We start from the raw sequence: 11,614 nt of genomic DNA on the forward strand, positions 1-11,614 counted from the left end.
GTGTGGCGGCTGCGCAGTTAAGTGTACAGTAGACATTTTATAAGCACATGCATAGAACTATATACAGAGATGTAGTAGAGGTTTATTACACACTTTACGGGGATTTTATTGAATTGTGGATTTGCTAGTTGACTAATACTCCTAGATTTAACATGCCAAAATACTATTTGCCCCATCATGTAGCATTGCCATATCCCCAAAGTTTGATATTCCTAAACTTTACCTCCTAATAAAACAAAACAAAACAAAAAGTAATTTGTCTCTCAATCTGTCGTCACTGTGTCTAGTGTGTGGTGGTTCTTAAGAATTGGAAATTTAGTTACTCATGAAATTGTCTTACAAGTGCCAGATTTTCCAATGTTGTTGTGTCTTTGAAATAATATGGCAAATAGACTACTACTTGCCTCCACAAGACCAACGTTGTTTTGTGTCTGATCTTGGGTATGTATGGTACTATGTTTGACTACTTTGTATGAGAATGCCTGTACTAATACTATGTCATATGGTTTCTCTGTGCTGTACAGTGGCCTGTTCTCATCAACTTACAAAATTGGCAAGACACTTCTGTAAATTTAACAGTAGGCCCCCTATAGATTTCAGAATGTGAATGTCCTGTACCATGATCTCTCCTAAACTGTCAATTTCCACACCATGTCCATTAAAGTTGGTATTCAATGTCCATGTGATGGTTACTCTTGCACAGGTGTGACAGGTCTGTCGAGAGAATGACATCTAGCACTAGCAGTGATGAAGGGGATCTTGCCAAGACCGCCTCATCGTGGTGGCAGCGGCAGAAGCAGGAATCTAAAAATTTCAGAGTTGATGAGTGTGAAGAGTGCAGATACGTCGCAGGTCTGAGCATGTACGGAGTTGCAATTTTTGTGGCATATACAGCAATCCAGCGGCAGAAACTCAGACAAGCCAGGACACTGTGGGGTGCAGCGCCAGCGTTTATTTTTTCCACATGTAAGCAAACAGCAGCGATACTGGTGCACTGTGTACTATTGCATTCACTCTCTATTGAATGACTTCACTACATTTCTCTTTTCACTTTCCATGTCTTTACATGTTGTTTACACCATTTTGTGTCCAAATAATTGGGTACTTTGCTACACATGATGTACGAATGACCCTTTAGTTTGGTGTATGTTTTTTTTTTTCCTGGTAGAACCCTAAAATTAGTAATTACATGGAGGTTATGGCACTGTAAGCACTGAAGCAGGTAGATCTACCTTTTCCACTTAAATGAAAAGCAAAACTGCCAAGTCTCCCTTATTCTGCAGGAGGCTTCCTGAAAATCTCAATGTCTCTGCATGTCTGCACAAAAGAATACAAAAATCTTCCTGATTTGAGATCATTTTTTAACCATTAAGATGCGCTTAATATACAAGTATCTCTCTGATTGCTCTTTAGCATCTCCCTGATTATGATGGGTGATTGTTGGCAGCCCTGTGAAAGGTGACAGTGTAATATGTTCTTTATCTATAAGTTTGTTTCATGACAGCAAAGGGTGTTGTTTCTTATGATCCTTGTCTTTTAAGAATAGCTAATGAGGACAGAAAATTGTAAAGTGATATTTATCATACAAACCATAAACTATGCTTTCCCATCTTTGTGCATGGTTATGGACCTTCATGACACGTTCTTTAAACTGCTCTTTTGTTTTGTCTGTAGTAATCGCCGGTCTGGGTACTGCTCGGCTGCTACGAATCAACCCCTTCAACAGCAGTGGCAGTGAACTAGGAATAGACTTCCTCCAGCAATGGAAGAAGAAGGCTGCAAAGCAAGCAGACTCTGAGGAGCCAAAGAGTTGAAGCAGATGTTGGACTCACGTGGCAAGGTGGTGCCAGGAACCACTTCCTCTTATCATCATCCCAAGAAGATGACAGCTTTTGAAGGAAGCTTGAAGCATCAAACCTTGTGTCTTCTCACAGCAGTGGTGGATCCAGAGGGGGGCGCAACCGGCACACGCCCCCCTTTTATTTTTCGTTAAAAACAAAAGAAATAAAAAGAAAAATAATGAAATGAAACCCGGAAGTGGCACCAGAAATATTAGTCACGCCCCCCCCCCCCCCCCCCCCCTTTACAGAATTCCTGGATCTGCCCCTGCACAGGCATGTAAGGTTATCGCCAGGATATCCCGTGGAAAGGCCAGGTGGTGGAATGACAAGAGCACAGGAGGAAAACATTGGAAAGGAGATTGCTGACTGGAGATACATGGAAACAGGAATTAATGCATTTTTGGTCTGCAATGGTTATAAACTCATCCACAGTGTAGCTGTATCATTTATTTCAAAGTCATGAAATTAACTACGGTGCTACACTTTGAGGTTTCTCTTCTAATGTGATGTCTGTCTTTATATGTAATACTGATCTCCAAGTGCACCCTGTAGTCTGTTTGCACTCACTTTACAGCTGTCTCCCCTCCCTTGTCTTCAACAAACAATGAAATAAAGTCATTGTATAATGCAGGTGGCTTACACACGATTGTTGACAACATTTGAAATAGTGTCACTGATTGTCATGCTGAGCTACCAGGGGTGGTATTCTGAGACTGTTTTATCTCTGTTGTAACTTCTATTGTAACTTCTGTTGTAACTTGTGTTTTATCTTGCGCACTCTGCCTGCGCATACCATTGTCTTAGGGTATGCGCACGCGCGTAACTTTGGGCGCAAACGTATGCACCCATTAGATTACACGGTATTCTGAAAACTATTTTGTCTTCTGTTGTATCTCACACCACGCGCAAATTTAGGCTTCTGAGATAAAACAGGGTGGAAGGTGTTTTAACTCTGTTGTAACTTTCGTTTTAACTTCTGATGGATAATTTATCAAGTAAATATTGTGGTATGCGAGTTCAAAATAAAAAGAAATACAAATATAAAAACAATGTATACAGAATGGCAAAAGATAAAGCAGTTTTCCAAATGTAAACTCATTCCACAATACAAAATTTAACAATAACCTTGGAAGTATACGCGTAGCAATTATGCACAAGGGTAAAAACACAAACACATGAACAGAAAGGTTACCAGCACCGCCGGCAGTTTGTGTTAAGCAGTAAAACACATACTCATAAATACAGAATTTCTTATACCCCCCTACCATGCTAACGATCTTTTTTTTAGAAAGTTTCCTCTGAATTATACTTAATTGTTATACACGTATAAAAGTAATAGTCATTTAACTCTATTTATGGTACTGCATGTCTATATTATTCATCTTTCAAAATATTAAACTTTTTTTACATGATTTCACTATCTTCACCTATAAGCATTCATTTTCAGACCTTTGGGTGTTTCAAAAATATTTGTAAAATGCTTTTTTTTCGAGAAATTTCAAAAATCAGACATTCGATACTATTTTTCCCAAATATCAAGAAGTCAATTAATCTTATGAATACTGTGAGTGCCGTTAACAAACAATGAATAATTAACAAACACAATACTTGTGATAATTTCTCATCCCTCAATAGACAATCCCGTATAAATAGTAATATATATAATGATAATGATAACAATGATAACATATATGGCATTGCAATGCCCTAGTTTGATAAAGTAAAAATAAAAAGACTCCATTTCAGATAGCTTTTCGATTCCCCCTACAGCACCAACTCTACGTCAAAACCTGTAAGAAGGCATATTAATGATCAAGGTTCTGTTCTAATTTTATTTATCTCTGGCTCTCTTTACCTGCGCATGCCATTGTCCTATTTGTGCGCACGCCAGAGAATGAGCGCTTGTTAAAACGCGCAAAGTTAAGCAAGGCGCATTTGCCCAAGGGAGCAATCTTATTGGTTAAAATGTCTTAGATGCTACTTCTAACAATATTTCCTATTGGATATGATTATTTGGGTGGGCGTGGCTTTCACGACTTACAACACCGCTGAAACAGTTCTCAGAATACCAATTTACAACTGTTTTAGTGGTGTTGTAAGTCACGGACTTACAACACAAGTTACAACACAAGTTACAACAGAGATAAAACAGTGTTCAGAATACCACCCCAGCTGGTTGCCTACTTCCCACACTGGTTTTTCAGATTTTCAATGTGTCGTCACAATGATTTGCTCGAATAATGTGGAGTTTAGTCTGTGTGAGGCTGTGTTTGACTTTCTGATCCCTAACTTGATCGAGCAGTCCCCCATGCTTCATGATAATATTACTGTATACGCTATAATTTTCGCGTACATAAATTTTCGCGAATAGGTTAAATTCGCGATTGGAGGACCAGAGAAAATATGAAGTGGCAAAGAAAGTGTGAATTTTCAACTTACTAGCAAATAAGAATGATACTACAGCGTAGTTATACACTGCATAAAAAAGACTTGCCAAACTCTGCGAACTAGTAAGTTAGAATTCAACATTTTTGAAGTGGTTAAGTCCATCGCGCTAGATTTCTGACGAGTGGTCCCCTTGCAATAATGGATTGGCTCTCTACAGTATTCGTAAGTAGACCCGGACGTGCGTAAACAAGCTTAGCCAGTATGGTCTGTTCGGTAAGCCGTGACATGGTATACTAGTACTGAAATGTTCGTATCATCAAGGCAAGGGATTCATTGTGGAAGGTAACATTTTCGCGTGTTGTTAATTTCGCGAATAGCCCCCGACTCGCGAAATTCGCTAAAATAAAACCCCCGCGAAATATATAGCGTATACAGTATGTGGTAGCTACAGTGGGTATGGTTCATGAAGTCTTGCAAACATATTACGTTTTAGAAAAGCACCGCACAGGAATAGATCACATCAAAAGTCATCATCAGTACACTACCAACCTAGCTGGGCCCCCAGAGTTAAAAGAGCTATGTAGGCTAATTGGCTATGATGAACACCCTACTCCTTGGCAGTAACACTTTGTCAGATTTAGATCTGTAGGCCTGGTATTTGAGAGAACCATTATGCTTACGAGTTCATCAGCACAACACAAAAGTTGGCTTAACCTATTTATGAGATTGCCACCACATGAGACTTGATTGAAAACTGATTGTGAATGGTCATACACTGCATACATTGTATTACATCTGTTTTACCAACTACAGTGGACATTGCTTGAGCTGATACACAATTCTCAGAAAGCAATGCTTTTGATAGGTTTGAATTGCACTCCACTTGCCAGAGCAAATAACATGATGTAATGTAAGGGCAACACAATTATGATGGCCACACAATTTAAGTGTTGTAAATGAAAACAAGAAGTGAACAGTGAAAGTATTCTGATGTTATGGGAGAGTGCCTTCAAAAGATTTGTTGCACAAGTCATATAGCATGTCAAGTCAGTGAAAATCTGTAATTTTTATAGGTGTTGTCTACTAAATGCCCAAAACCCTCACATCAAGTTATGTCAATATCTGCCATGACACCATTGTGATCATATCTCAAATTGAAGCACAAATGGTTCAAAATACATGTATTTTTAAATCTCCTCATCACCTCTGAGGAAATTGCGTGCAACTTTACACTCTTGTGACCTTGCTTGTTTTAAATGCGTTGATCATGTGCACAAAATTACGGTAATTATATTAAATGAAATAAGAGAGTATATACAGGTGTACTGTATGCAGGTAATCTGTTGCCATGGAGAATGCTTAGGAATAGAAAGATAAAACCAGAATGAGAATGACAGGATGTTCAGGAGAAGTATAGCTTTTGGCAAATTGTTGAATGGCAGGTTGGCCACTTGGAAACCTGGCGTGAAAAAGAAAAATATGTGTATTGCAAGAGAGAAATATCAGACTGTTGATAAGAAATTAAGATGAAAGCAAAATGATCATTACAAGCAAAATCTCCATTGCAAAAGTATGATAGTGACAGAGACTCTAACCCCAAATACCTCTTAGATGGGTCAGGGAGATTCTCCTGCCTGGACCCCCTCAGCAAACTGGAGACTCTGATTGTGTGGATTGCAAAATATTTTGTGCCATCAGCTATGGCAAGCTTTATAAGGGCCCTTGAAGCTCTAGGCTTGTATATGTGTTCTGTTGTGCTATCTTAGCCTTACTTTTGAAGATACATTTATATGGCAAAACTAATGATGAGTATGAGAAAGCTAATTTCTAAGCGGCAGAAAATGCATCTGACCAGGAGACACGCATCGAGAGACAGAGAACTTTAAACTCAAGCAGGAAAGCAGGAGATTTTTTAGAGAAAATGGTCTCAAATTGGGAGAGTGGGAGTCTCTGCAGTAATTTGTAGTGTGCCGCACTAAAAGATCACATTGCATTGTCCTAACACTAGTCAACCATACATGATATTTTCAGACACCTGTTAAAATTGGTAATACAAAATGAACAAACAATACTTGAATAACTGGTTGGGGGGGGGGGGGGGGGCATCAGCTTTAACCGATTTGTGTAACAATGAATGCCAAACACTTCAGACACCTCATAAGCGTGACCTACCAGAAAGGTGTGCGTGTGTGTGTGTGTGTGTGTTTTACAAAGCTTCTATGTGTAAATGACTCGCTCCATCTTATCACTTACATTTGCTTGAAGACCTTGTATGGATGTGAAATGAACTCCCTAAAAACAAACAAACAAACAAAAGATGACAAACTCACCAAAGACAGGTTAGAATTTGTGTATTGTGGGTAGGATGTCCATCAATATGATGCTGAAATGCCTACATGAGACAAAATTATTTATTAAATCAAAATTTTTATTTGTATCAAGTAATGGCTAAAACAAAACAAAATCGCACATTTTCATGATTGTGCAAGAGGTTTTTGTAAAAACTTTAACTTTTGCACAGATCAGATAGAAGTTTTTAGCAGGGGTGGGAAGAAGAACATGGAATTGCTTTTGCCCTTAGAGTGTACACATACATTGTACACATAATACTGTTGTATTGTAATAAGAGAAACATAATTTGCTTTGTGAATTTCTATTCTATTGAAATAGAAACATACTCATAAAGCAAACCTGTTATGAGCTGTAATGCCATCAGATAACAATAATAGCACAGAAAATTTACTTAATTGAAAAATGTTGACAAGAAAGGCACACTTCAGAGAACATTCAAAGGGACTGTCCAACAAACATAGAACGGGTACACTGCACTCCAGTTATTCTGGTTACAACAAAGTCAAAATTCAGGCCGCAACATTATCCACTCTGTATTTTTATTGTTTATGTGTTCGGTTATAACGAAATTTCGATATAACAAAAGAAAACTGCCGGCCCCTAGCGAGGACTTCGTTATAATGGGAGTCCACTGTATTATGTGGATTCAGTGAATGCAGAAATACTGTAGTAGAACCAACACATCGGGTAAATTTGAGGAAATTGGAGAATTAATTCAAAAGTTGTGAATTTTACAGGTTTGATTAAAGCCCATATGAGCCACTATTGCGGGAAAAGACGGCTACAATCTGTCTTTAATGGAAATATGATTAAAATTCCTCAGAATTTGGTTAAGAATATTCCCCCTGATGGAGGCAAGACAAGTGCCCTTTCATTATGCTAGCACAGCAAAATTTATAATGGAATTTTCTTTATACTTTCTTTATATCATTCCTCTACTATGGCATCGCAAACTGTTGTAGCCTTCTTTTCCAGTGATACAGTAGCAGTAACAAAACTTTTAACAAAAATTATGCATTTGTATCTTCTGAATAGATCATCAAACTTTCCTTGAACTTCACTGATGTGTTCTACTATATTACTGCATTGACTGATCAACATAAATGCATATATTTGGGTTAAATTTATCACTATTATTAAAAGGACACATCAAACATCTTCACATGACTAATAAAACTGGCAAAGAATGCTGACACTTAACATATCTTTGACATCTTCATGTTGTGTTTTAGGTTTACAGATCTAATGCACAGACTTTTATCTAGTAAGTATTCCTATTAAGGCAATATTCTTAATGAGATAATTTTTTTTTTTTTTTTGATTTTGTGAGAAAATAACATACATGTACAAGTTTGGGATTTATATGTATGTGACGGATCAGCTGAACCCTGCCAAAGCAGTTCTTACCATTCACAGCTACAATACCTTATTGTACTAAGGGTGAATCTGCAATCAGCAAACTTACAGTTCAAAGGCCTGAGAGATATACACAGCATTAAAAACAAATGTCTTTTCATTACACTTTGCTGAACTGACATCAATTGTTTACACTTAAAGAACTTAATGAGACACAAAGGAACACAAATATAAAGGAACTGGTTGCAATACTCCTGGACTTTATTCTATAAAACATGACAAATGAAGATCACATCGCAATACAACATGATTGACCATCAAAAAAATCAGTTGTGACCCTCGACACCATTGTCTAAAGAGAAAAGAAAAGACGCCTTAAAAGTTCAAATGGTTTGGGAATAGCATCTCTATGATTGTATTTCATACTTATGACATTTGATGACATTAATGAGTTCACATTTATGCATACTTATGAAACTTGATGACAGTAACAATTTCACATTTATGAAATGAATCTTGAAAGGCTTGAAGTGCAATTTTGCATCATGTTTGTGTTGACTTGGATAGAGTAAAAAAGAATGGTAAAAGTTTCATAAAAATTCGGATGAGACGAAAACATTTTTGTTGCAACCACACAAACCAAACAAAAGGGGCACTGAAGTCATCAACTACTCTCTCACTGGTTTGTACACAAATACAGTCAACCCTGCCTAAGTCGAATCTATTTGGACTGAAGAAATAACTTCGATATAGAGAAAACTCAACTTATGAGGGAATAAAATCAATAGAATATAAAGAGAAGAGGACTTGAAAAGATCTTTGACTTATGCGACTATTTGACTTATCAATGCAAGATCGACTTAAGCAAGGTTGACTATATCAAAATACTTTACGTTTTTGGTTGATAACTTTGTATCATAAACCCTTTCCCCAAGACGCTCATTAATACTGGGTTATTACAAGACTACAATAATTTCATGTGATGAAAATAATTTATTAATTGATTTCATGACCCAGAAAGGAAGCAAATTTTTATAGAAAAGATTAATCCATAGATTACGGTAGTGGAAGATCGTGACATCAGTACCTCCTCCAATTTCACTATGTCGTTCCTGCTCCTGGCCTAACGACCCAATTTAAATTACCCCCCCCCCCCCAAGATTTATGACTCATTCATTCACAAATATGGCAAGATGCAAAACAATGCCCTGCACTGATGAGTGCTAATATTGCCAACAGAGAGTGCACACACCACATAGCACAGGCTTTAAAACCTACAAGGTCACATGATTCTACTGTACATTGTCTTCAGTTGTTGTGGCAGATACATACTAATCCATACTCTGTAAAACTCTACACTGTTGTTCCAAATTCCTATAAAAGAAAAAAAGAATGATAGTTTAAAACAAACAAACAAACAAACAAAAAACTTGTGGCACATTCAATGCAAATCATACATGAAAATTGCATCATTGTGAGGGCAATATATGTATATGCATACATACCAACCAACAACAAATATTAACGTTACTGTACTAGAGACTAGTATGTGATACCCATGCTTTGCACAAGCAATGACTACAGTCTGAGACTGCAAACTAAATTTACCTTCTTACCACTCCTGTGTAAAGTAAGGACATGGTCATTGGTGCACTGCCCAAAATTCATCTCTATTGAGGTAGTACTAGACAATGTACCACTGAATGCCCACAAGAGGTATGCTTAAATGCCCACAAAAGATATGCATTAACGCAGAGCATCTCAAATATATTCACTAAAGAGGGGGAAAAAAGGATGCATAGACATTTTCACAACTGCACTATCAAAGCGCACATCATAGTATTGTATACTGTTACCGATGCAGTAACAAATGAGAACATGTTATACACATAAATTTCATTCAGCTTCCCTTGAAGTTTTCGACTGTTCCATTCCATTCACATCACAGGAGCCATATGCACCAATATATGCAGCTAGTGACACACTTTGAACATACAAAAAACAGCTACGAGTAGCTGAACTCATAATTGCACCCATTTGTTTCAGTCCTGAAGGACTGTAGCATACTGAAGAATGCATAGGTTGTACAATACACATGTACCACTGAACAAAGTTCTGTCTTCTTCACTGATAAACTCAAGATTTGGTACCCTGTACCTGGTATCTGTTGAGCAAACAGTCAAATGATGCAGATAATATAAATAGCAGCAACACTGTTGCCAGTCAGTATTCCCTTATTGGGATTGGCCTACACCACAGGGGACCAGATAGTGGACATGCATATGGTCAAGGACTGGTTTACTCTTCCCAGCACATCAAGCTTTTTATCTGTACTGATTTGATCCCTGTACCCCATCAAGTCTTAGAGGAAATAAATTGCTGCAGAAATTTCTGTCTTGTCCAAGAGATCAAATACCAACTCTGAATGGTACTACCTCTACTCTAATGGTAATACACAAGATCAGGAAGACATAGATTAGATTTGCCAATTTGAGAAACAGGAAATTAAATGTTCTAAAATGAGTTGCCACTTAACATATCAGTACTGAACATAAAGCAATTAAGAAATTTTGTAAATTCTGCAACTGAGACCAATGAATAATTTGTAAATCATTTTGTCTCTTCCTATCAATATAATAATTTTATATAATGTAGATCTACACGTGACAAGAAAAATTGATATCTCAAATGATATTTATAGCACCATGAAAAAGGTAAAAAGCGCCTTTCATGTGGCCATTACACTTTCGATCAAACAAAAAGCAATGCAGCCATCAATCAATTTGTACCATAACACACAGAATGATACCTGCCCTGATCAACTGCAGTCGAAACAATTTTGAGAAAGGATGAGAAATACATATGTAAGAAGAGATTTGCATATTTTTCTTTTTCTTTGGGAGGGGGTGGCCTTCATGGGCTTACCACTACATAATGTACCAGCAGATTGAAGATTTGACATGTTAGGATGTATGTGAAGTGGCATCTACTGTATAATATTACTTCAATAGCATCCACCCATGGTGTACATACAGTACATGTACAATTGTACATATCTATACTTATAGCTTAGCTATAATTACACATACATCATGTACATAATGATTTGAATATGACAGCTTCAACATGGTCATTTGAAGATGTAGACCACATTATGCACTGAAAAAGAAATAAATGTAGACAAACATGAAAAACGAGAAGGCGGCATAAACAGCTCATTACATGTATCATAAAAAAGACGCATTTATACTGATTTGAGTTACAGGAGTGGATATTTTGGATGTTGGTTTTTTGTGGTTACGAATTTTCAGTCTGTTGCTGAAAACCGCGGTCTCTTTTTTACCTCCTGTTCAAGTTGCAAAACCAAGATTTTTTATAAAAACTAACCAAATATAATCCTGTAATTAGCATGCTTTCCATGCCACATCACGCATTCAGATAAACATGGGACATTCTCATGCATGTGGGTATATTGGTGTATTCTAATTCTAATTACAGTAATTGCAGTTATCATAGGCATTATAAATGGATTATTCCATCACATTGACATCAGCATTATCTCACATGAATATCAAACATACAGTACATTCATTTGTACTATATTACCCTGCTAATAAAGCCAGAAAATACATTGTACTTGATAATCGGGATCACATTACATAGTATGCTAACCATAA

Source organism: Diadema antillarum, unplaced genomic scaffold (genome assembly GCF_040938485.1).
Source record: "Diadema antillarum isolate AM-2024a unplaced genomic scaffold, OU_Dant_1.0 seq00001356_RagTag, whole genome shotgun sequence".
NCBI lineage: Eukaryota > Metazoa > Echinodermata > Echinoidea > Diadematoida > Diadematidae > Diadema > Diadema antillarum.